We start from the raw sequence: 26,556 nt of genomic DNA, 5'->3' as shown, positions 1-26,556 counted from the left end.
GGGTATTGTTTCAGACTCGGGGCTTTCATATGGAAAATACCACTGTGCTGCATAAGAAAGTATTGTACTAAAAAGCAATGAGGGTACACCTAAATCTTTTATGTTAACTCTTTAAGTAATTGCTTTGAGACAGAGGAAGGCTGTTTGACACAAGTGTTGTTCTTTGTAAAAATATTAGCAAATTGCTTAAAGATGCAAGAGTTCAAACTGGAGCCATGTGTGTAGAGCTGTAAGTGACTTCCTGCATATTATGTCTTTAAGACTACAACACTCCCTCATTCCTTCTTTAGAGAAAAAACGTGCTGACTTTCTCAGTCCTTTTTGCGATACCTTTTAAACAACATGCAACCTGATCATTGGAGCCCATAACTAGGTAGATGTACAAGTGGACGTGCCCCCGTTAAAAGTTAGCAACTGTTAGTGTTCAAAGGTTCAGATGCAATAGTTAATTTTTGTCTGAGAACACTCAATTAAGAATATTGCATTGTATACAAAGCACACGCTTCACTGTACATTCAATCTGGTCAATTTATAGCAATTATGGCAAAATTGGAGAGATTCTTTCCCCCTGCCCCACCTTCCCCATTGATTCATGTGAGTACCAGTAAGACAGTGTTCCTGCTACTAAAGGAAAGGGCTGAATTCAGAGACCTCTTCAGAAAAAACCCTTCTAGTTCCAGATAGACATCTGCTTGTGATATACTACTATATACATAATCCTAAACTGCATAACATATTTCATTTTTTCTGAATTCTCTTTGGGAGAATAGAAGGCTCTTCTTAGGTTTGGCACAAGATGCACTTTGATACTGCGTTACAGCCAGCTAGCACTGATGTAAATGGCAACACAAAACACAAGGCAGTAATAAATGGAAACTAGGTCAACTATTGCAGCCATTCAGAAAGAGGCTAAAAAACATACTTCTCTTGCAGATTATGCCCCTGCAACTGTTGGATAGAAGCAAGTGTTTTGATATCACTTAAACTAGTGGTCTCTTTAGGAAGCTTTATGTACCTACTTCAGAATTTGGCTTCAGAGTGAATGAAGAAACCTTAGTCCTTTCCTCTCCTTTTTTACCTGCAGGACAAAATAATAGTATAAGTAAAACCAAAGTTTAGGCTGATTTATTTGGATTACACTCTGTTACAATCTTGTCTTCTGTCATGCAAGTGGACCACAATGAAAATTTTGAATTATTCTGGGTTTTTTTGCAGTCAAAGTAGAATATCACAGATGCCAGACTGTTTTGCCGAGGCAAGTGAATAGTTCTTCAGCTGTATGCTGTCAGAAGGTGACCATCTCAGAGTTCTGGAACAAATTAAGCATATGCAAATTTCACTTGAATGGGAGAATTTCAGGAATATCAGCAGCATGGGAATTGGTATTTTGAATTGAGAGGGCTCTTCATACTAGTCACATCCTTAGAATGTGATCTGCCCATCAGAGCAGTCTAAAGCACGCTCTTTTTTTTGTTTGTTTGTTCAAACCACATAAAGGTATTAATGAAAGAGTTGTGGGTTTTGTTACATAGTAGAAAGCTGTGGCAAGGGACTTACTTTTTGGCCTACGTGGACTTCCATTGCAACTTGAGCAGAGTAATAAGAATTAGAATTAATTTCCTGTCTTCATCAATGGTTAAATGGAGCTTGCATAAGTCTGTTTGAAACAAAAAGCAAAACAAAGGGGGGAAAAAAAAAAGCTTGGTTAATGTTGCAAGAGGAAGTACTTTGAAAAGATTAGCAAACTTATTTTCTTCTTTAAAGGTGCATTGATAGACTGGGATTCACTGCCCAGTGTGCATCTACTGTAAAAGGGGATTATGAATTATCTTTCATCTTGGTCACATTTTAAAGCTTTGGCATCAAGAGTTTGGATACCTTAGAGTCGTCCTTTACTTTCTGCTCTCTGCAGTTAAAGACATAGTGTTGTATTCTCATGCAAGGGAGCAATGTGTACTTTATAAAAAGCGGTCAGTATTGTTTTTCTTGTGTTGTAACATCCACCTCCCCCAAAGCAGGGGGAAGGAAGCTCTCAACTGTATGTGCTCTTCCAAAGATCTTGCAGAAAGCCAAATAAATGTCGGGAGTTTTTTTGTCTTGGAATTAAATCAGACAGTGTTTGCCATGTCTTTTTGGGTATTAAGTTTGTGAGATAAGTCACTCCTTCTAAAACAACATTCACAGATCGTTTCAGAGTGTTGCAGAAAATATTTTTTTAAAAAATAAGACATAAACACTTAAAAAACCCAACAACCACACACACATACCCCAAACAATAAAAAACGAACCAAGCAACCAAAAAAACCCCACCCAACCAACTACAGAAGTCAGGTCTCACTTTGTGAGACTTGTCCTTCAAGCTACGTGGACTTTCTTCCTTTGATGTGTTGGAATGAGCAGTTCTGGGGAGGGTAGCTACTTTGGGTGGCTTCTGCTGCTGGAATTTTGTCTGAAAGAATGTCTTCTGCTGTATATTACTCTGGTTTTGCAACAGCATTTTATATCAATAAAAGTTGCACCACAGTAACAATAAGGCTTGATGGTGTGTTAATCCCTGGTGTCACTTAGGTAACGCTATAGATTGTATCCTGTATTTGAGAGAAAATATTAAAGATGAAAATAATCTTCCTTATCACTGATATGCACTTATCTGTGCTTTTTCAGGATTGAATTGAATTTTTCAGGATTGAATTGACCAGAAGCAATTGACCACTTGCTTCTGGTCTGTTTGAATGACCATGTTTTTGTATTTGATTGAAGTACTGGATTTTGTGACTCTGTTTTCCAGAGGATATTATAAACTACTTAATCTGGTTTATCTTTGAGATACTGAGCAACACTTACCGTGAAAGAGTGGAATGTGTGGATATCTATCAGTTCCCCAAGTCCCTGTTGCAGCTGAAATGGTTGACGTAGTAATTTAAGGACGGATCCAGATGACTTTAGATGATACTCATCACACCGTGGTGGGAGTTCTGAGTGTGTAACCGAATGTGGAGCACTGGTAGCTCAGCATTTAGGGGTTGTGTACTCTCGTTATGGCAAGAGATGCCATCAGTTTCCTCTTTAGTACTTCTAATGAATTAATTTGTAGGTTTTTTTCATAGCAAATAAACCTGCAATTTTGAAGGCAATGAGTTTGATCTTTGTTTGCTAAATATCTTCATTCTTAGCCGATTATATGTCATAGTTGCCTACGTTTCCTGAATACAAAGTAAGTGTTCTTCATTTACACGTTCAAGAAAACAGAATAAAAGGTGTTTTTTTCATGTGTTACAGCTCTGTAATAGTTATTTGCATATTGTATACATTTTAGAAGGAATCTATTCAAATAGCTATGTAAACCATTCTGAAAGACTCCCTTGGGCTCTATTGTTTGCTTTTATAAGGCGGATAATTTAAGAATTGTTTCTTTTTAAAGGATTAACAGCTTTAAGAAAGTGCTTTCTAAAGAGTTGCTTTTGTTTTCAAAGTGGGACAAAGTCAGCTGGCAGACCGGCTTTCAAAGCATCTCAGTCCTGGTGTACTTTGGAACTTGCCTAAAGGAATGATTTCCTGACCTGTGTAGCCAACATTTCTTCTTCAGAATAAGCCTTTTAAAAGCCTCCTAGGAAGACTCTCTCCAGCATTTGGAAAAAAAGGGAGATCTTTATAGCTGCTAAAACCGTGAACAGGGCTGGTAGTTTTACATATGTTTAACATGCTAAAATTGGACAACTATATTCACAAAACTTAAAATGTGGTTTATCTTTCCAGAGAGAGTAAATCATAGTGTTCTTGGATTTTTTTGTTACATTGTGGTGTGTTGTGTGTTTGGCAGAAACTGTTTAAGGACACAAGGAGGAAAGACAAGATTTGCAGACAGAGTTTATGTCTCAGTAGTTGGATGGTACAGCTGGTAAAAGCAGCCAAGCTTTCAGGTACTCAAGGCCAGGTGCTTTCGTGTGCAGGAAGCGTTAGGCTTCAAAGCTAAATGTAAGGGGGAATGTGACTGATTAGACTCATCTCTGCAAGACAGGCCATCTTATACCTCTGGAGCAGAGATGACACTTGAGGCAGAGGGGTGGTGATGAGGAGGTAGCTCTCTTGGTGTGGGAAAGGGTTCTGATACAGGAAAACAACGTACAATTTCTCTTTGGGAATGCGGGAGAGGCTGTATGAGGGAAAGCCGAGGTGACGTGTCACACCTTTATCAAGTGGGATGTGTAGTATCCAGTACAGCTGTGACTTCCACTTTCCAGGGTTACTGTTCAGTGGAATAGCATGAAATCATGATGAAATACAATATATGAATCAATGTTATTTATATATTACTGAATGAGGAAATCGAAAGGATTTTTGAAACATCTGTACTCCACTCAAGTTTGGTGGAATCAAGGAAATGACTTAACCCTGTTTCATCTGCAGCAAGAAAACTGTGACAGTCATCACTGATGGAAGGGTCTGGTTGCGACTCTAGCGCTGTGTACAGAAACGATACCTGTTTTACTCTCAATGAGAGATGAAGTAAAGGAGTGTTTCATTTTTCAAATGGGAAAAGGGATAACCACATGGAGAGGATCAACTTTAAGTGTTAGCTTTCAACTACAGCAGTAGGTCAAGCTTGTTTCTGTCGTCCTCATCTGCAGAGGTTCTCTATGTGTTGGCTTTGCTAGCTCACTGCTGTAATATCCCACAATTATTTAACAGATTTATCTTACAGCATCCTTTCAAAATAAAGACGTAATATTCCTTTCTTGGCGATAGGCAGAAAAAAAGCAAAGGGATCTTTGTCTCTTTGGAGTCAGTTATTTACCGTATTAAACTTTCCTGGGCAAGAACAGAACAAGCATTATGAAATACAGTATTCAATGCAGGATTTTTTTTTCTTATTACAGTTTTAAAATCTTTCTGTTTTGTTATGCTGGGGCCTGCAGTTGTACATAAAAGTTGCAGTGGGAATAAGAATAATGAAAGTAGTATTTATCACTCTAGAAACATAGGGTTTTAAGGTTGTAATTGGATGACTGCTTGTACCTTCCGAAACATCCCAGTTACTAGAAAGGAAGCATCTTTATGGCAAAGACTCAGCTTCTAAATGAGAAAATAAAGCATTCTGCTATCTCAGTTGTGTAGCATGAAAGCAGGGAGCATGCATTTAAAGTGAATTGCTCTGGAATTTGTTTAGCTCTGTATTTTAGTGTAGTGTTTTTAATATCTAGACTATTTGTTTTAAAGTCTTAAAGCCACGTGTCTCATATCTAAATTCAGGCGATCTGAAACCCTTATCATTAGGACTGTTGAAATATCAGGCTATGCCTATGCTGTTATCCTTCCAGGATATGGGAACTTAGAATCTTATCTTAAAAGTGAAATTGTAAATTGGGATGGGAATTTTTAATATCAGATACTACTCTGTGGCTGATTTTTTTCCTTTTTTTTTTTTTTTTTCCTCCTCCTCTGCATTCTGGAGTTACATCAGAGTAAATCGTTGTATAGCAAACCTTGTTATAATCGTACTACTTTCAACTGTCATTGAAATTCATACCTGTATTCCTTTTTCGTGTACACAAAATTCTAAGCCATTGCTATCTGATAGCTGCTTGGGAGAGCACCCATTTCACCCTTCCCTTCAGTTGGAAACAACAACAAAATCCCTCCATAAACCTTTAAGAATATGTTCCCTGACAAACAAAAGACCATTATGCCACCCCCATGACAGTTTTGATGTTTAGTTCTGACATTTAATTCGGAAATGGACAAGGGGAAGTGCTACTATGGAAAAATGCGCAGATCTGAAGCCCCAGCAAATCTTGTGGCTGCACACATCTATAGAGCCAAGGGTTTCTCAGAAATAGGAGTACGCAGTGAAGAAATAGTGAAGCAGGCAGATCCAGCTGGCCTTTGGAGAAGCTGTGGAGTTTTTCTGTTCTGAGTTTCACTCTTCTCTCCCTGCAGTTAGAAATCCAAGTGGATGCAACAGTGATTGCCGTGTAATTCCTGCATTTGCCCCAGGCCTCTGCTGCAGATAGGGAAACGTATATGGGGACTAACCTACATTTTTTACTGTTTTTTTTAACCATATGGCTTTAAGAGGAAGAGGAGATCTTATTTGACTGGCATTACTGTTACGCTTTTTTTTTTTTTCCAATAGAATTAAAGCAACTTCCCAAGATCCAGATTTGATGCATATGTTCTGCAACGTGGTGCATGGTGATCTTAAGCTATGTCTTTTCTGTGTGTTTTGTGGTTCTTTTTGTCAGCCAGTTTGGGTATACTGTGACATAGTTTGAAAATTCAGAAAAGAAAACAGAGCTAATGATTCAATTGCTATCATGCTGCTTAATTTTAATATAAATCAGTGAGGGTAAAATATATATTTTAATCCATATGGATTTTTGTGTGTGCACCAGTCCTCTTACCTTAGCAAATAGAAGAATACAGCTGAAAAGTGGACCCCACTATTACTCAAGTTTATTATTCTAGGTAATCTGTAATAGCACTTTGATAAATCTAATGCTCACTCATGTATTCTGTGAACAGTGATACTCTTACTTGTAAGACTTACTACTCTAAAACAATTAATGTTGGGATTTTGTCAATGTAAAAAGCTCTTAAACTTATACATCATGATTTGATGTAAGAGTCTGTCCAAAAGATTAGAAATGAAATTTGTAGTTTTCCAGTCTCTCCGAGAAATGACAGTAATTTACTTGACACTATCTCGTATGTACTAGAAGAAAATCTTTAAAAGGTCAGTTATCCTCTGGCAGAGGAGTTGGTAAGATATTAAAATAGGCTAACATAAGCCAGAGCTGGCAGTGATTTAGACTTGTGGTAGGTAATATTTATGAGAGTTCACAAATGTCTAAGCAGCCCTGCCAACTTATTACTTATCCTTTCAGTCCTTACAAAATTAAAGTTGTTTCTTCAATGTTCTGGCATTTATGGCCTATACAGAAATATTAGTTTCTGTTTATTTTTACAGAAAGCCATTTCTCTAGCTTCTATGAGAGAATGACCGTGATGAGATTAGAGTTTCTTTTCCGACTTGTTTTCTTTCCAAAATCCTACAGTTACAATTACAGAATGTTCTGGTTTTTAGTCTTTTGATTTTTTTTTTCTCCTTCCCTCATATGACTCCAAGCAAAACTTATTTTCGCGTTTCTGTTTTATGGTAATACCAATACTGTACAGTCTTTTTGGCTAGTATCTTCTCGGTAATGAGCCTAGTGATGTCTAAAACCCAAATTCATGGAAAATTCTGCTGGAAAGCCTAAGAAAGGTCATGTTTCTCGTTTCTGCATCCACTGGAGGCATTCTGTGGAAAGCTCAGCAGAGAGTCTGACCAACTGCTTTCTGAGATGAAATAGAGGTAATAGCATGTTGGCCTCAGTAATAACACTGTTTTCTCTATTTCCCCAAGCTATTAATTTGGATTTATTTTATAAACTCCGCAAGCTAGTTAATGGTCGTATGTTGAAGGCCTAAGGGTTGGCAAGGAATGCCACATGGCCATTCGCACTGGCTCTGGGCCTCAATGCCTGGTCTTACTACCAAACTGGTCTCCTTAGTATAGTCTCTCTCAACAGCAGACTAAGCATAGTACATTGATGCTGTGCTGGTGAGTCAGTGAGCTACCAATCAGATGTCCTTAAGAGGGAGACCCAGAAACACAGGTGAATGTGTATGTCTAATGTTCCCAGCATCATCTGGCCGCAATGCCGCTCCTTCAGCCTGTGTTCTCCTTGTGCATCCATGTGTGTGCCACGGTCAAAAAGCAGTGATACTGGTGCAAGTCATCTCCACGGACATAAGAGGGTAGTTCTTGTAATTGCAAGTGAATGCATGTTTCGAATACAAGATCTCTGAAATCTCAAAGTTTGTAAAAGTTGAGGGTGTTCTAAGCAGTCGACAGCATCAAGTTTTTTAGTACCAATTGGAATCTCTGGCACTTGTATGGTAGTTGTGAATACCTGTCTACTCTAAGGTTTCCGGATATAGATAGGCAGGTGGCTTAAAGAAAACATAAATTAAGAAAAATGTGAAACTGTCTTTTGGAGAATGGTCTGATACTGTGTTTGGATGCATTTAAGTAGTAAGTAACATGTCTGTCTTTATTAAATATATACGTGTGCATAAAAATAAAGCCTGTAATGATATGGGCAAGAAAAAGCTTTCTTGAAGTGTTTCTAGTCGTATCAGCTGTGCATTGGGTTAAATTTCCAGTACTGCTGTACCATGTCTTTTTAGAGCTGGGAAGTAATTAAATTAATGCTCTTCACAAACAGCTTGGTCTAACCAAAGCAGAGCAAACTGGTTTAAATTAAAATTTTACTTCCTTATCATCTTTCAGAGCATCATATTCTGAAATACACTTTATATTTGTGGAAAACTGGTACTTCTCTTTCTCTAGCACAACCTCCTTGACTGTAATGCAGTTATCCCAGAGAAATTATGGACAATGGAGACTCTAACTCAGTCAGACTTGCTGCTAATCTTGATGGAAAACAGAAGGACAGACAATAAGCTCTTTCTTAGCCTGTAATATTAATTTGCTTATGCATTTCAACACAAAAAAAGCTCTTCATTGGAGTGATCATCTTTGCTAGGAGAATCAGACAAAGTTGCAGTTATATCTTTGTTTTACTTTAAAAAGTGAAGTGTTGAAAATCAGCTTTGTATTAATTTGTCATAAACACCGTGCTAGTTTCTTTTGTGATATTTCTCTGTTGTGTGCAGACTGCAAAAGAGGAAGCATCATGAGAAGCAAGTATTTTATCAACTTAGATGTAAGACTGATGCGAGGAGGAGACTGGCTTAAGGTAGCTGGGGGAATTAAAAGAAAGGAAGTGACATCTAGTCAAAACTTTATGCTCAGATAAGCTCCAGTGTCTATTCTAATGAAGCCTAAGGGAAATAAAATTATATGGGTGTTTCTCAATATCTTAGTCAAAGAGAGAAAAACTAAAATGTGTTATTGGATTTTTCGTTTTCTGTGTGTACACAATTAAACGTCTCCTTAAATTTATTTCTATTATGCAGGAGAGTCATGAGTGGCACTTGAGCTGGATAGAAAACAATTTTTCCATTTCATGACATTTTGAATCTGTAAATACTTAAATGTCTCGATCTACTTAACTTATTCCCAAGTCCTTCTCTTTTGGTTAGTAATTTTTGTTCTTACCACTTACTACAATCTTTAAACTTAAGATGTGTAAATATGATTTGTTTGAAAATGATGAACCAATTGTCATAACTTTATTTCCCAATTTGATAAATCAGACTTTTCATATGCCAGCTTTCTTGATGAAAATTATTTTATCTGAGTTTGCAATAAGTCGGCAGTTTGGTGGAGTGAAGCAAGAACCTTGTATTCACCTTAAACTATTAAATCTAGTTTGGATAGCAGAGAACAGTATTTAACAGATCTACGAATTACAGGTTTAATTTAGTTCCTTTTTTTCTTTCTTCCTCCTTGGCTGTAAAGTCTTAATGACAAACAGTGTTACTTCCCTTCTTGGCATATGCCACATGCTGCTGGAAAATATGCAACAAGATGTAACATTAATGTTTCCCTGACACTTCTAAAATTAAACAAAACCTTCAGGGGAAGGAAGCTTCAGGTTAATTTATGTATTCCTCAGCTTTCAGGCTAGGGAGTGAGGATGGACACCACCCATAGCAACTGCTTAAGCCAAAATTATTTCTAGTTTAATACAAGAACAAAGTCAAGCCTGATGAGCAGGAGGCTTGAATGGTGATTTTTAAAACATGGTAAATATGAATTTGTCTCCATGTATTGACTATGTTCTTTAGTATTCTGTACTTTTAATATAGTGAACCTTTCAAATTAATATTTTAAACACTGATTAGTCTATGGATTATGAAATATAAATCTCATTTATGTTTCTTAATGGCAATAACTGCCAGTGACTCTGAATATTCCTTGGATAGCTAGGCAACTCAAAGCCTGTCATTTTCCTTATTTGATTGAGGTGACTGGTTTGTATTTCCTCAGCCTGAGAGGATGCACTTTTGGGTTTGATGACTGTAGAGCAAGACATATAGTGGGTCACCTTGAAAGGGAGATAGCCAGGAGAATGTCTCAGAGCAGATCGATCGGTGGTAGTTTTTTTGGTGTTTCTTTTGTTGTTGTTGGTTTTGTGTTTGTTTTGTTTTTTTGGGGGTTGTTTGGGTTTTTTTGGGTGGGGATGTGGGGGTGTCCATTTCATTAGTTCTCATGTCTGCTGGAGTAGGTCTGTTCAGAAAATAATCTTCAGTTAGTCTTGTACTTGGACTTTATTATGTGTCTGGACCGAAGACACCACAGAGTCGAAGCTCCATTTTAAAGATACTAGATAGGTGGAAAAAGTGGTCATTCTACATGTAATTCTACAAATTTATGATTTGGCTAATATGGTAAACCCTGGGCTGTCATGTTTCACTCTAAGAAATATGCTGCTGTCTTACTCCTTTGTACAAACTTCTACTGGCATGCATTCATTTCATACGATATTTTATGTTTTAGTGTATCTTTTACACTTGCTGAAGACAGACCCCTGCATGAGTGAAGCTACTTGGCTGTGTCAGAAAGCTGTCAATGAAGATTCCTTCATGATCTCTTCAGTTGTGGCCTATTTCTTCTTGTGGTCTCAAACACTGAGGAGGTTGCGAGGTTTTCTGAAGATGTCATACTTTTCTTTAGAACAGAACAAATGTATCTTCCCCCACTCCCCCTTTAGTAGCATGTAGCAGCAAGAAACTAGGCTTTTGTGAGGGTGGAGGGAGGTATTCCCTGGAGATACAAGCCAGTCACCATGGCAGACTGGTTGAGCAGCCCAGTTATTTGAAGGACATTGAGATTTCACTCCTGTGCAGTCTTCTGTTAACCTAAATCTTCTGTATAAGAAAGAAAACCCAGGCTGTGTACGTTTTGTTAAGAGCTTAAGACAAAATTCCTCTTTGTGGATTTTACCACTATGTACAGTAACATGACATCCGTGCTTCCACTCTCTGACTTCTAATCCCCTTTCTTTTTTTTTTTTTTTTTTCTGGAGTAGTCTTTAAGCATACACCACATGAAGGCAAAGTCTAAAATATTTGATCTTGCTCCTCCTGGCCAAACATACTTACAAGGAAGATGTTGAACTTCAAGTTCGTTCAAGTCTGCAGAGACGTACAAGGTACCTTGTGTCACAGCTACTATTCAAGTTTCATCTTTTCCTCCAGAATAAATTTGGTTTAGGCTGCACGTGTGTCTAGTGTACTTTCCTTTAGGCATTGATTTCTTTGAAGATATAATCGCAAGGTTTTGGATAGGAAGCCTACTCTTTGTATAGAGATCACACCTTGTTGATTAGATTTTAAAATCTTTGCTGTTCTTCACAGTGCATGAAGGGGAATCTTTTGCTTGTGAGGTGTGTAACCTAGGTATGTTTTGTGTCATTCCTTAATTTCAGTTTTTCTAGGAAGATTCTTTCATGAATTAATGAACAAGCTATGAAATAGCCAAGAATCATAACTTACCTCAAAGGAATCAGAGTACCATGGACATCAAACAAATTTTCAGCCAACTCTTTCTTTGTATAAGCAATAGTGGGTGTTTCTTCTCCAGCATACTTTTGTTCTAAATTTAGGGATATATTGGTATATGTGGAAATTTTCCATATAATTTCTGTTAATGGATGTCAGATGGGGTCCAGTAATTCCATGGCAGAGCTAAGAAAGAATAGATCCCTGTGGTTTCTTTACTTGGATGTTGGATTTTAGCAATAGTCATTGCACAGTGTGTCAGCCAATTTTGGTGCTGATGCCAAAGGTTTTCAACCACAGAAGTAGCCCTGAAGATGACTTTCCTGAAGTTCCAAGCTCCCAAAACATTAAAAATAACTTTCCAAGCAAATGATACAGTAATGGCAGCATTCCACCATCTCTCTTGCGTTATTTGCTAGTTACTCAAATGAAAGAGGAAGAGGGTGGTATGGAGACAGCCACAGTCCCACAGCAGCACACAGTGTGTCTACCCATAGGTTTCCCATTCAGAGTGGTATCGGTGCTCCTGAACTTGCAGCGTGCTAACACTATGCGCTTCTGGTCTGGTGTGCTTTGTGAAGGGATGTGGCAGACCACCTCTGGGGAAGATGCCTTCTGCTAGAAGTTCTTGTGCCTTATGGGCTGCCAGAGAAGCAACTTGTGTAAGCAAGCATCTTGCAAATTGGTAGTGAGTCATGTAATGGCAGAATGCTTGTGTGCTTTGTGATTCAGGCATTTCAGGCAGACACGGTGAACGCCTGCCTTGTTTGTTGAAATACGTTAGTGATATCAGACAGTCCAGGTACAGAGGTACTCCTGTTTGGGGAAAATTGGAGTTTGTGATGAAATATATGATTACCATAGTTAGGCAATTACCCAACATAAAATGTGCTGCTTTAAGCTGCTCCGTATCTCAGAAAGAGCAGTAATGTCTGTGAATTTGCTCTGTATCCAGACCAGCAGTGATTCTAAGGCTCTAAGAGCTCAAGAAGTGCCATCACTGTGGAATAAAAACACCAGAAGCGTACCCATGGAGAGAGACTTCCCTTTTTTCTGTCTGTGAAAGTCAGGCCCCTGTCCTCCCTGTGCTGAGTAAACGTGAACCTTTGGAGACAAAAATTAGAAAACGAATTCTAGAGAAGATCAGGTAGTCAATGACTGAATTAACATGTGCCTCAGGCCTGCAAGGGATGGCATTCAGAAAATCTACTCATCAACTTTGTATGAGCAAGCATAATTAAAAGGAGAGTGTTTGGTACCTTTCCCAAGCTCAATACAAAATTCTGGAAGAGGTTGCTAGTGGATAGAGCACTTAAATCTACACACAGTAATTACTTTTTAACATACGATTCTGCAGCTTACCATGTGGATATTCAATTAAAAGGGGAAGAAGACAGTAGAACCAAGTGAAGGATAAGGGCTGGGAAGCAACTGCAAAACATTCAAGTAGGTTAAAAAATGAAGCACACAATCATTCTGAAACATCTTCAGAATGTAGCCAATGTATTTTTAAGTCCTCTGGCAGATGTACAGATTTGTAATAGTAAATCTGCATAAATTGTATCATTCTTTATGTGTTTAAAGGCTGTTTGTGGCTCTAATTATTAACCTCAGTGTGAAATTAGTTTGTTTTCAATGCTGTATCATGGTCTAGACCGGGTCTTATATATATCAGCACACTGCAAATACTGTGGAGATCTTGATAAAATGAACCATCAGAGTTACTCAGATATTATAATATGAATTTATGTCTGCAAATGAAAACTGAGTTTGGGTTGTGCAAGATTTGCTCAAGGCTTGCATGTTGGCACTCACTCAAATATAAATACTTTATCTGCAGTATTTTCAGTTTAAGATCATGGTTGCACAAATTATTTGCAGGCTTCTCCATGTCTATTGAAGAGAGCGTGAGAGAGGAAACCAGCAGTTGGTAGCTTCAGTGCTCTTGCTCTCTAGACTTTGTGTCATCAAGAGTATGATTTAATATGGCTTCCACTGTTGCAATGTGGAATAAGATTAGAGACTCGCATAAAACATGCTCGAAACCATTATTTTTACTTGAAAAGATATTTTCCATAAGCATGATCATACTTGTATGCAAAGTAATGACGAGACTTCTGTTTTTTGTCTGTGAACAATGCTGGGACTTAAGGAACTGCTTCAAATTTGAAAATGAGTTAAAATCTAAATTAAATATAGACAAAGAAGGGAAAAATTACCTTTTTTAATATGACTTCACTGATTTCAGGTCAACCTCTTTGTCTCCTATTCATGCTGAAGTCATTAGAATTTTGTTGGATGAATTTTTGTTTCATATAAACCTATTAATAAGTCCCCTTGCTCATTCCACCTCCTGAAAACAAAACAACTAAAACTGAAAGGCACACAATGAGCACCTGAAGATTTCTTTTATGAGTTGAATCCAGCTGTGCTTTTCAGACTCCTTTTTTGCCAGTGTGCATGTGAAACTAGGATTTGACCAAAAAGTCATTCTACCATAGGAGACTTTCAATGAGAGTGTTTGATTGCTGAAAGCTGTGCTTTAGTTACAGGGGTTGGAAAATAGGGAGGTGAGAAAAAAACCCTCAAAAAGTGTTATGGCACTGCAAGAAAAAAATTTGGTGTGATAGAGAAAGCTGAGAGGCGGTTGTTAACATCATTAATTAGCAATAAGCACAATTCACCGTAGTAGACTAATCTGATGGGTCAGGAAACCTGAAGGCTTCTAATGGTCATAGCATAGACTTCCTCCCCACTCCCCTTGTCAAATCTTAATCTTTTTTCAATTCTGTAGAAGATGATCTCAAATGAGAGCACAAAGAATATCTTTCTCTGAAGCATGGTTGAATTAGAGATTTCCATCGTCTAGATCTTTGTGTGGAGCTTTGAATGGGCATTGCTTTCCCAGCTTGTTTGACACATCTGCCCTACTCTGCAAAGTTTTGTTCAACTGAGGAATAAATAGATTTGGGACAGTTGCAAAGTAACTTTCTTTTTAAATGCAAGAAGGACCGACTTTGTTTTCTATTCTCTGTATGGTCAAGTGGGTGTTAATTTGGTTTTGGATACAAACAGCACCCGGATTGTAATGGGCATGCACTTAGGTTTCTGTCATGCTTAAGTCTGTATTTACTTAAGAGTGCTTTGTGTTCATAAGGGCACACTTATCACACTAGAATTTTTTGATGGAGAGCAAACCAAATACATAGATGGTCAAACGCTAATACTGAGGGGTGACCTGCAGCACTAGCTGCATCTCCTACCTAACAATGAAAGGAGGTGGATGTGAAGTGTATAAAGCATACCGTGTAGGTTTAATATTGAACTTGGTGAAAGCTGTGCAAATAGGCTAGAATTTTATTTTTTTTTTTAAAAAGGCAGGGAGATCCACTTAGTGCTGTGTACTTAAACCAAGGTTCAATAAGATTTCTAAAGGTACTTAGCACTTTAAAATCAGCAGCCTTTACATTTAGGCTCCTTAAACTTGTTTTATAAGCATCTTAGAATGAAGTTAATTCTTTTAGTTAATCTTTGGTAGCACTAAATCTTTTTATGCTTGAAGACATCCATCATTATCTTAGAGGAAAAATGGAAAGAAGTTGTCTTTTGTGAAGTGTCCAGCAAGTCACCACATTTTAGAACCTGTGGAGAAAGATAAACTTCAGGGTTTGAATGCTACCTGGATCGTGTGTAGTCAAAATCCCTGGGCATGGCTAGAGTGGGAACAGGCATCTAACTTTATACCTCTTCTGGAAATGTTTACAAGAGACATGTTCTTATGTTAAAAACTTATAACAGTTTCAAAACAAAAAAGCCTACTTATCATAATAGTCTGTGTTGTGTAACACTTGAAGAATATTTGGGTTACACTGAGGACTTTTTAAAAAGAAAAAAAACTTAAAAATACCCACCACCTTTCTTGGTCAGCTTGTGCAAAGTACTTCAAGTCATGTGTGATGCTATCCTTGTGCACCAGGAACTGTTATAAACCTTCCACTCATTGCAGACCACTGTATTGAAGTTTTACTTTTTTTGCTAATAAATTACTTGTAAGCGTTTGTCTCATCTGTCCATTTTTGAGAGCAGAAGTATTTTAAGGATGCTTTTAATGGTTGTGTTTCAGTTTGAGTTTTGTGTTTCTAATATAACAGACCTTCAAATCTAAACATTAGAAAAGCCGAAATAGAAACAAACCCCTTTATACCTCTTCTGTTGGAAATGTTTGAGGCACTCCCTCCTCTTTTTTTTTCACCTTCCTTTGCTGAAACGAGTCATGATAGTCATTCCTAACTTTTTCAGTTCTTGTAACAAGGTAAATGTGCTACAAAACAGTATAGTAGAGTAGGGAATTAATACAGTAAGTTTTGGTTTAAAAAAAAAAAAAAGTCTGGAAAAAGTATTCCTCCTAATACATTCTATAGAAACTGGTAAACAGAGATGATATATGTTGGTTTTGTTTGGGACAAACACTCTATCCTGAACAAGTGCACTTTGCAGAGTTCTTTGTGTCGCATTGTGACTGATTTGAAGGAAATGCTTATTTCTAATCCTATTCCAAAGTTTATCTTATGGTTTCTTTTTAATATGGAAGTAAAAAATCAGTTTTCAGCTTTGTTTCTTAAACAGAGTCCCAATATATAGCACTGGCAGAAGTAATAAGGGAAAGGCAAACATACAGAGCAAGGAAGACTGAATTCACACTGCTAAACTGTTAAGCAAGGAGTTACTTTGCTGTACAAACAGTGTGACCCATCAGATGCCCTATACGTGCCATCCAGACTCGGTTCGCGCATTTACTGATGACCAACATGCACAATGAAATCTGCACTAAACCTAACTAGAAGGATCATATGGTGGGCGCTCCCTGGCTGGCACCTTGTTTGTGACCTCTGCCTGGTTATATACTTTATTCTGAGGCAGGTACTTTTGCTCTCTTTCTCTCTCTTCTTTTTCACTATGGCCCTGAATCAGTTAATCATCCACTGAGGGAAAACAAACTTAAGAAATTGAGATAAGAAAGTGTACCAAGGAGTACCCTCCAACAGATACCAGATACACCCCCTGCTCTTCTAATTTGCAGAATTTGAGGAACCATTTCTAGCTTTCTCCCAATGGCCAGTAACTTGTTCTTCCCTGATTTAAAGAAATTGTTAGCAAATAAGCATCTGTCAAGGATTTTCTGAAATTTGATAGGGAGAGGAAAATGACTCTGGCTGACACTTCTTAAGGTGATAAAGGAGGAATCAAAAGTTGGGTTTGTAATCTCAAGACTAATTTAAGATTATACAGGAAGAGGGTGGCTTTTGGTTTTACAGTCCAACAAAAACTTAATACTGTACACTAATAATGCAAATTTATTACTATTTCATAACTTCTTTAGGAAAAAAAGTACATTATCTATTGTGCATGCATTAATAGGCTTTGCCTGTGTGTAGAAGCAGGATGTTTTACAGTTGTAGAGTAAGGAGTTATGCCCCGTTTTTAAAATTTGGTAATCGTAGTAGAAAGAGCTCACTCAGTGGTAGGAAAGGTATCTAAGATGACAACATTCTTATAATAGATGAGAGAATTAAATGATTGCCAGGAAACTCCCATGCAAAAAATGAGCAAAACAAGAACAAAAAGATCCTCTTGGCATAATGAAATCTGTATTCTAAACACAGCTGAAACGAATTAAATAAGAACTGAACTAGGCAAGATTGATCAAGTTGGTCTGGAAAAGCTGTTACCTGTTTTATTATGGGCTGTGATTCCCTAGTGGGTTAAAATAACAGTAAGTTTTTGGGTGATAGCTGAATTTTGTTTTTATTTTCTACAGAAAAATTAATTATTTTTAACTTTATTTTTTAAGACTTGGAAATTACTAGTTATCTGTGCTCAATGTAGTCACCCACCCAGCTCAAGAATATCAAAAGATACCTTGAAAAGCATATCTTTGCTTTTAAATATGCTTAAAAAAATTCTTTAAAAAGGAACGATTTGATAACATTGCAAACCTGACTTGCAACTAATATATTACTTAAGTTAGAAAGTAGACAGACTTCATATTTTTAAAAATTTTGTATTTATAGATCCATCAAGAGTAACCTAACTTCTAGCGTAAGTTTCCAGATCATAAGCTTCCCCAATTTTTATCTGTACATTACTGTATTTAAAAAAAGTCAGTATTTGATTGTTGTGGACATGCGGGATTGTTGTGGGATGAACATATGCAGTTGCCAGGAAATGGTTAGAAGAAGGAGGAACCTTTGTTCTTTTATGAGCAACAGAGACATTAACTTGGCATGAGAGTGTTATTCAAATAAAACAATTACTTCTCAGACCAAGTCCTATGGATATTTCCACCCTTCTGTACAGCATCTTGATTCAGAATTCATGAGAGATGTAAAATAAAGGGGCTATATTAGTGAGTCTGGTGCTCTCATAACCTGAACAGACTAATTTCTTAAGGTTTTGCTGATCTGGGGTTTAGCTGGGAACTCTCATCATTTTGCGTCACTGAAGGCTTTCAGGAAGGGAGTATTCAGTTCCCTAGGATGAAAATACTAATTTATAACAGTCTCCCCGACCCTCTGACAGTTGAGACATGGAGTATATGTACGGAATGACCCATGTTTTCTGGCATGGGTTAAGGAACCTGTAGGTACTTTGTTTTTCATCTACTGAGATGATGGAACAGACCAACCTCCTGGTCATCTGGGCTGTTTTTTTAACAAGCATGTTAAAGAACTGAAATAGTTATAAGAGCATTGCCTTCTAAATATATTTATGTATATGTGACTTTGTGCATTTGCTTCTTGTACAGGAGTAAAAGATGTGAGTGGGAATAGAGTTTGGATTGCAGAGTGTTGCAAGTGTACATAAAATATATCATTTTGGGGTGAAACCAAAACAGAAGATCTTTTCTGGCTGTACACGTTGGGAATACAGGGTTCCATATCAATCCATGGGATGCACATCAGTGAAATCCTGCAGCTTATCCTGAACTTGGGTACAGATGTAAAGCTGTTGTTACTGATCTGACATGACAATCTGAGAAGGCTTCTTACACAGTTAAAGATGATGAATGACGTGGATATCTTTATACATGCTATCAGATGTCAATCTCCTAGCAGCAGCTCTGCTGCTCCTTCATATCTGTAGTTCCACCTTTTTTTTTTTAATGCCTACCTTCCATTGCCCTTGCACCTGGCCAAGTCCTCTTCTGAACCTTTTGTCTCCACAATAGACCACTTTTTGTTGTTTTCCTTTCTAATGATCCACTCAGGTCTTCAATACCTGAGCTTCCCAGAAAATTCACCTGGGGCATTGAGGAAATTACAGTGCTGCTTATCAGCTTGTGCGATGAGAGAGGCTGGAGCTGCTCTGCCAGCAGAGTAATGTGGCAGCAGGATTAGGAGGCTGCTAAACTCATTGTTACTGCAGGTATGAGGAGGGCAGCAATCAGTGTACATGATGTTCAAGATGATGAACAATATCTCCTTGAAGACCCGGAAACTGGGGACCATTCAACAGCTGTGCCCTCAGTGTAAAGATCCTGCACAAATCTTTGGACATCCATACTTAGGGCTCCAGAGCTGTAGTGTATAAGAGTTGGGAAGAGAGCGCAGGCTCAGTTCTGTTCCAGGATCTCTGTTACTGAAAAAAAAATACTGAAAAGGGCACACTGACATCCAAGGATGCCTATATTCAATCTGAAAGAGTGAAGTGGTGAGCTAAGCACATTAATAGGTGCTCCTTCCCTTACGTTGTTCTTTTGCATGGCTGATAACTGAGCTCAACATTGGAGTGAGGTTCAGCGTGGTGTCACAGCTTGATGTGATGGCATACGAGACTGTGTCACTCCTGAGTGAACAGGAGCAGAAATAGAGCTTGCCTTCATGTGGGAAACTGGTAATGTGCTGCTGTCATTTGTGTGTGACAGCTGCCAAGATGGCATGACACTTTCTAGAGTGGTCTGCTGAGGTTCCTGCAAAGCAGGCAGCAAAGTCTTGTTGGATAGCTTTCCTTCAGACGGCTTCAAACTGCAAATGCTGTCAGGATGTTTGGTCCAAGGAACCAAAATAAACTGAAGTAGAAATCCAAGAAGAGTGTATGGTATGATATAGCCTGTAGAACCAGCTGCTCCAAGCTGCTGATCTGCTGCAGGGTGGTACCAGGCCAAGATTGCTGTTCCTCCCTGAAAATGCTGAATTTGTGCTTCAGTGGTGTATGAGGGCTTCTCTGTCACTTCAGGTTTTCATTGGCTTCAACAGATTTTTTTTTTTTTTTGCAAGTAAAGCTACTGTTTTGTTACAGTAATAAACTTTTTGTGTGTTTTGATATTCTAGTAATTAACTTCATAATCAATGACAAAAGGGATATGGGAGCCTGAGAGAAGTACCTCAACTGTGACAGACAGGCAAGGATAAAGCCTTGACATTCCAGCATAATGCTTATGTTTGAAATTATTTTATGTGGAGGGAAAACTGGGCCTAGTCAAGAATATAAATTTATAGGTTACCTTGTGATGTATAGGTAGCTCATAACACTTCAAGGTATAGTGGCTTTAAACTGAAAGAGGGCAGATTTAGATTAGATCTAAGGAAGGAATTTTTTACTCTGAGGGTGGTGAGCCACTGGAACAGGTTGCCCAGAGAAGTTGTAGATGCCCCATCTCTGGAGGTGTTCAAGGCCAGGCTAGATGAGGCTTTGAGCAACCTGATATAGTGGAGGGTGTCCCTGCCCATGGCAGGGGGGGTGGAACTAGATGATCTTTGAGGTCCCTCCCAACTCTAACCATTCTGTGATTCTGTAGTGTCTGGCTAGTGGAAAACTGGGAAAATGTCTGAGCAGACAATAGATAAATTTGCAGTTACCAAATGGTTGCACATAAGTGTCTCTTGCTGTAACAGAAAAGCTATTAACCACCTCTGGTGGTTTCTAGAAATTCCAAAGTACGTAGAGCTGAATCTTTAGGACTGAACATCCCCGTGATTTGCTTTCCTTTGTGTGTGTGAGATATAAAGTTTCATTATTCATTTTCTTTAAATGTTTCTCTGGTGTTATAACTTGTTCAAGTATTTTAGAGAATCTTGTAAATTAATGGTTTGTTTCATTGATTAAGTAAGAGTTATGTGTAGGAAAGACTTTGTAATGACAATTGAAACTACACACATAATTGCATAGTTTCCACTCTGTAAAAAGTGATCTGCAAAGCTGGAAGATATCATTAGACTTATGTTTATAACTCAGGATGGCCTCATTTCACCAGCTTTTCTTGCAAATTAGTTCCCAGATGTCAGAAATATTGTCTGGTTGCCAGCTATTGCATAAACTCCTGAAGTGTGAGATGTGACTTACTGCTCTTGCACTGACCTCAACTGTCAACAGGAAAATAAACGATCATGAAATAGATTGGATGAAGCAAGATTCAGAAAAGCAAACTTAATATCTAATTTTAAGTGGCCTTTGATTACACAACTATCACAGTTGTATCCGAGACACATAATTTTAACCTTTTTCCACTATGTTAGTAAAAAGCCTTGTATTCTTGGATAACCAGGAAACTTTTATACAGGTTGGCAGCCGTTTTTAAATCTCTAGCTAGCTGACTTCTAACAGCATTTGTGTGTAATATAGACATGAAAACCAATACTTTCAAAGTTGATCTTGGGTGGGCGAAGTGGCTCCTAAGCCTGTGTCTCAGCTTGTTGATGCTGTCTTTCTAAGATCAAATGCTTCCAATGCAAGCCCTATGGATTCTACTACAAAGTGCTGTAGGGTACAAGCTATCTCAATGTCACAAGTAGCATCTCTGCCCCATATCATACATTGTATGGCAGCACATCTCCAAAGTGACCTCTTGGAAAAGTCAGCTCCTTATTGCTGGGCTTTCTTGGGGCCTTGGCTGGATTCAAGAAGATCAGACTGCTGTGTCTGGATGATACTAGTTTTGTGTTGGCCCCGGAGATGGGGATGTTGAAACGCTGATCCTGGCGTTTCATAGCAACCCCCTGCCTTCTTCTCAGAGTTACCCAGAAATCTCTTGGACAAGACTGTAGCTGCAGAAGGCCGTTGTGTCCTGAGGAATCAAGGAACTGGTGTATCCCGTGTTGAGAGGGGTCAGCCATGCTGTAGCAGCTGAAATAGATTTTTGCTTAAAGCAACAAAATTTAACTGCATGCTTTATTTCATCCTGTTTTCCCCTAACCTTTGTATTTTATAATCTAAAGCGTGGCGTTTGAGGAGTGTGAACCAGGGCCATAGTCTTGCATGAGACACAGTTTTACTTTTCCAGTGACTTGGTTGGCTTCTGTAGCAGAGACACTGTTTGTGTTTTTTTCACGTAATCCAAGTCCTGCAAAATCTGCCAGGGTTGCTATAGTTAATCTTAGTAATCAAAAATCACAAGCTAGTTCCTAGGACAACTGAATTATTTTCTAATAGGATTTTGTTTACTTTCTATTTTAATGAATTTTGAGAAAAACACTTCTCGTGTTTGCAAACTGTCTGCTTGAGCTGAGCCTTAAAATCTTTCTAAGTAAGTGAGATTCTTGTAAAAATCTCATGTCTCTAGAAACATAAATGCAAAATACCGTGAACTTGCAGGTAGTATCCTTTGTTTGCTGTGTAATAACTCTTGCTTATTTCATGTGTTTTTAAATCTGATGGTTATTCATAGCTAGCTATAGTTGTCCTATAGTTAGATACCTGTAGTACCTATAGGTACCTATAGTTGTCCATACACATATGAATGGACTGATTAAACAACTGGCCAGGTAAGCAACATATTTATAAATTACACAGAAAAGCATTCTGTGCTAACTGGATTAGAAAAACTGCTCAGTTTCAGTATTCTCCCCGTGGCTTTTTTAGCTTTTTTTATTGCTTGTTTGAAACATCAAGATCATTCTTCTGAATAAGAGTGCCTTGCTGTTTTACTCAGCAAAAACTTAAGGGAGTCGAATGTAGTTTGCAACAACATTGCTTTATTCTGAATTTGCAGTCTAAAATGGTTAATGTCAGGCAGATGGCAGACAGTTTGCTTTAAATCATGCAGGGTTGTCAGCTCACCAGTCATTGAATCTCAGCTCCAAAAAGTGACACTGGGTTAACCATCTAATTTTGTATAGGGAGAATTGCATTCACAAAGTAGTTTTTCACTCAAATAGGTTTGTAAAATGTCTGCACTGTACAGTTTCTTAGGCTATTGTTATTTCTCCATTTAACTTAATTTGTTGTCTGTGTGCGGACTCATTAGATGACTTCATAATCAAATTGTAAGGTTGGCCATAATTATGCAGTCAAAAGTGGCTAATGGGTTCAATTCTAACTGTAAGTTCTAGCTGAAAAAGCTCAGAGAGGATAATTCTGGAGAGTTTTTTAAAAGAAAATTAGCTTAAATTGAGTTTATTCAGTTCAGAACTAAAAAGATATGTGCTAATCAGAATTTATGTGACTGTTCCTCTTTAAAAACTGTAAATGTTACTGGAGATGTAATGCTAAAATGATACATATGAGCTGCTTACTGTGTTTTCATTTCAACAAAAATTCCAGATCTTAGTGCACCAGATCTTGGTGACTGTTTTAACCCAGGAGCACAAATAAATCTCTTTGATAAAGAAGCACAAGCTGATAGCTTACACTGAATTTATGTAAGGTTTATGACCTGGTGTCTTTTTGCGTGGTTCAGACTTATAGCTGATTTGAGGGGGGGAGGAATTTTGCTTGTGTGTTTTAGGTGAACTAGTTAGCATACCTACCTGAAATGCTTGTATTTCACAAGAATGCCATAGTGGCTTCCTCTCAAACTCTTGTAGAAAATGCCAATTGTGTAGGTTCCCTCTACCAGTCAGTTGAAGAATAATAAATGTTTCCTATGGGCGTAGGGAAATAATTTTGGTTTGTTAATCTAGAAAAATGAGGAGTTTTAATGAAGTCATAATTATTTTTTTCCAGTTCATTTACTAGGGAGTGTTTAGAAAAAAATACTTAAATTTGAAATATTTTGGCTTGTATATGGCTTACTTTAGTGGGTGAAATATCTTAATATCTGTTGTTGATGTTTTGAATAATATAAACTGCTGATTTTTATATATATGTATGTTTGTATACAGACAGCTATGAGAGTTTTGGAAAAAACTCTTCTCCAAAACTTGATTAAAAAAAAAAAAGCAGTTTTTTTTTTAAAAAACAAACAAGAACAAACAGAAATGCCCTACTAAGAAAAATTTCGCTACTTCTGAAACAGGTTTTCTTCCTCACATCTTGGCAGTCACTTTCGCAAACCATCAGACAGAGGACTTGCAAAGTTCAGCTTTATTTTCCAATATCTACAACTTATCTAGGGAATTTCCTTCAATTTATTGGGAATTTCTTTTGTCCTCTGAATTATTTTTATATCTGGAACATCTGAGATCATTCCTTGGCAAAACCTTACTTGCACTGATTTCTAGCTGTGGTTAAAGTATTTTCTTAAATGTTAAGGTATTTCTCGCATGCAGTGACGTTTTTATAGAGTAGATACGATGATGAAAGACATGAAGGATGCTCAAGATGCAGTTCCCACCATCTGCATTAAAATTCTAAAGCAGACACAGAGCTGGCCTCTTTCCCTTCTGTCTTTGTTAGTGTAAGAGGCCCTGAAAAAGGAGGATACTACTTACATTGAGTATTGCTACTCTCCTCTCCCACTTCCCCTTAAATTGCAGCCGTTTGAAGTGTGCCTGTGCCCTTTGATCACTTTGCCTTTACCCTCCGTAGTCCAGGAGCAGTGGAAAATGCCTGCTGCCCTCTCTGGAGCAGGAGTCTGGCGGCAGCCTCACAGACTCATGGGTTTACAGCAGAATGAGATGAATAGCAACAAGGACAATCTTGAAGAAATTGAGCTACTTTGCAGGGTTAGAGCCAACAAAAAGTTATTTTAAGCAAGAGAATAGTTTTAATATTTCTGTGATAATACCTATGTGGCTAACTGGGCTTTATCCTAAGTCAGAAATTCCCAAGACTGGGAAGGATGAGGTAAACTAGCTGGCTTAAAGAGCAGGGAGGATACAGGATGTAGACTCTGCCACAGTTTTCTGTAGGAATGTTTCATGAAACTGCTTAAGTTTAATGGGTCGTCCTAATTTCACTTGTCCTGTAAGTAGTTTGTGTGGCTATCATAACAATGCTTGTGAGTAATAAGAAAAGTACAATTATGTCTCTCTTGCTTTGCTCCCTGAACAGTCATGAGAGATTCTTTATAAACTGTTTTGAGGATGCTTATCCAAAGGGATTTGTTCTTTGGCAGTCAGATACTCACCTGACAAGAGTTTAAGCATCTGTTGAAAATTGTCACAAAGTGATACTGAACACAAAACTGTTACACCAGTCTAAGCACTTTCCAATATATTCGAGATCCTGATACAAAAAGAAATATATTTGAGTTATATATAAAAAGATATGTTAGAGATTCCAATATACAAAGCTAAATTGGAAGACAAGTGTGAGGAACTATAATTAAATGCAAGTTGACTCTGTCTACAGTTTAATGATCATGTGGTTTGATAGAGGAAAACTTCCCACATGTAAGTTTATGCTGAAACACTTCTGGGAGTGGTAGGGGCTTTTGTGTGTTGTGTTGTTTTGTGGTGTTTTTTTTTTTTGTCAGCCTCACCAATTACAGTTTTCAAGTTCTTTTTAAAAATCTCTATCCATATGTCTTAGACCATATCAAAGACACTTGATTAATCAAGAAAGAGATTGTAAATCTATAGGAGTTCAATGTCTGTTGTGCCCTCATGTTCTCTGAATAGTGTAGTATTCTAGCAGAATCTACGAGCTTTAAGCCTTTCTTCGTGTAAATCATTTAATACCCTATTTACATTTAGTCTCTTCCTTCAGCTTTTAATAAAAGGCAATCCTAATAGAAAGAGACCTATTCGTAAGACACTGAGCATCTTAGAGGAAGTGTTGGATGTTCTCACAAGAAGTTCCTGGGAATATATGATTGTGATCATTCTTTTAAAATTATTTTTCTCTCTCAGTTGTCTTCTAAGTCTTCACCTAAAAAAGTGCTTGTGGAGGTGTGTGTGTCTTACACCTTTTTAAAATTAGTTTTTAATTAAAATCTATTTTAAAAAAATCTGTTTGATGTCTAACTCTATTTGGGTGTCCCAGTGGAGAGCTAGAGCCACTTACTGTCATCATTGTAGCCTCAAAAATAATCTCTGTGATAGTCTATACATTGCCATCTTTCTCTCAGATATTAGATTTTACTCTGATTTGTTTGAACTTATATGTAACATTTTCTAAAGCCACCTCCAAATGGGATGTAAGTACACATTATGAAATGACAGACTCTATAGTTATTCTGTCTTCAAGAAGCTAATGTGGCATAAAAGAAAACATATTTCCCACCATAAAATTTTCTGTTGTAAAACGTCAAGAGGAAAATTTGAGAACCCTCCATTTGTCTTCAAGGTCTTCTAAGAATACTAGGAAACTTGTACTTTTGCATTAACATTTACCACTTAATGAAATTTCAATAAAAGAGACTGTAAAGTGCAATGACCAAGAGAAACTTCAACAGTAGAGTCTGTGTAGTTCAGCATAAAGACTAACTTCTATTCATGAAGTTTTATAGCTACATTTATAGTGGAATACAGCTTCGTATGTATCATTTATCCCGCACTGTCATATTCTCCCCACCTCTTGTTTTTTAGACACTTTTTTATGAAAGAATGTGTGTTTTTGTTCCTCTGGAAAAGACAGTGGGCAAATGTGATGAAGGGTGTTGCCAAGAACATCAGGCACTTGGGCTCAGAGGCTAATAGTTAAACCTTAGGAGTGTGTATTTGAATAGTAGTACATTAATAATGTCTATAGGCTGCTACATGATCATAGGAGTGCTGTGAAAGAGGGTAAAAGTGAATCTTAAGGATTCCTGTGTATTTTGTCAAGAAAGACTAAAAATGTAACCTGCTGTTGTGAGTTCCAGTGTGACATTTAAAAGGTTTTAAAAGTGTGGTGTTGCATATGCAATAATACCTCATGGAACAGTTGCACATACGTCATGAA

This window comes from Tauraco erythrolophus, chromosome 2 (genome assembly GCF_009769465.1).
Source record: "Tauraco erythrolophus isolate bTauEry1 chromosome 2, bTauEry1.pri, whole genome shotgun sequence".
NCBI lineage: Eukaryota > Metazoa > Chordata > Aves > Musophagiformes > Musophagidae > Tauraco > Tauraco erythrolophus.
This window is presented reverse-complemented; position numbering follows the sequence as displayed.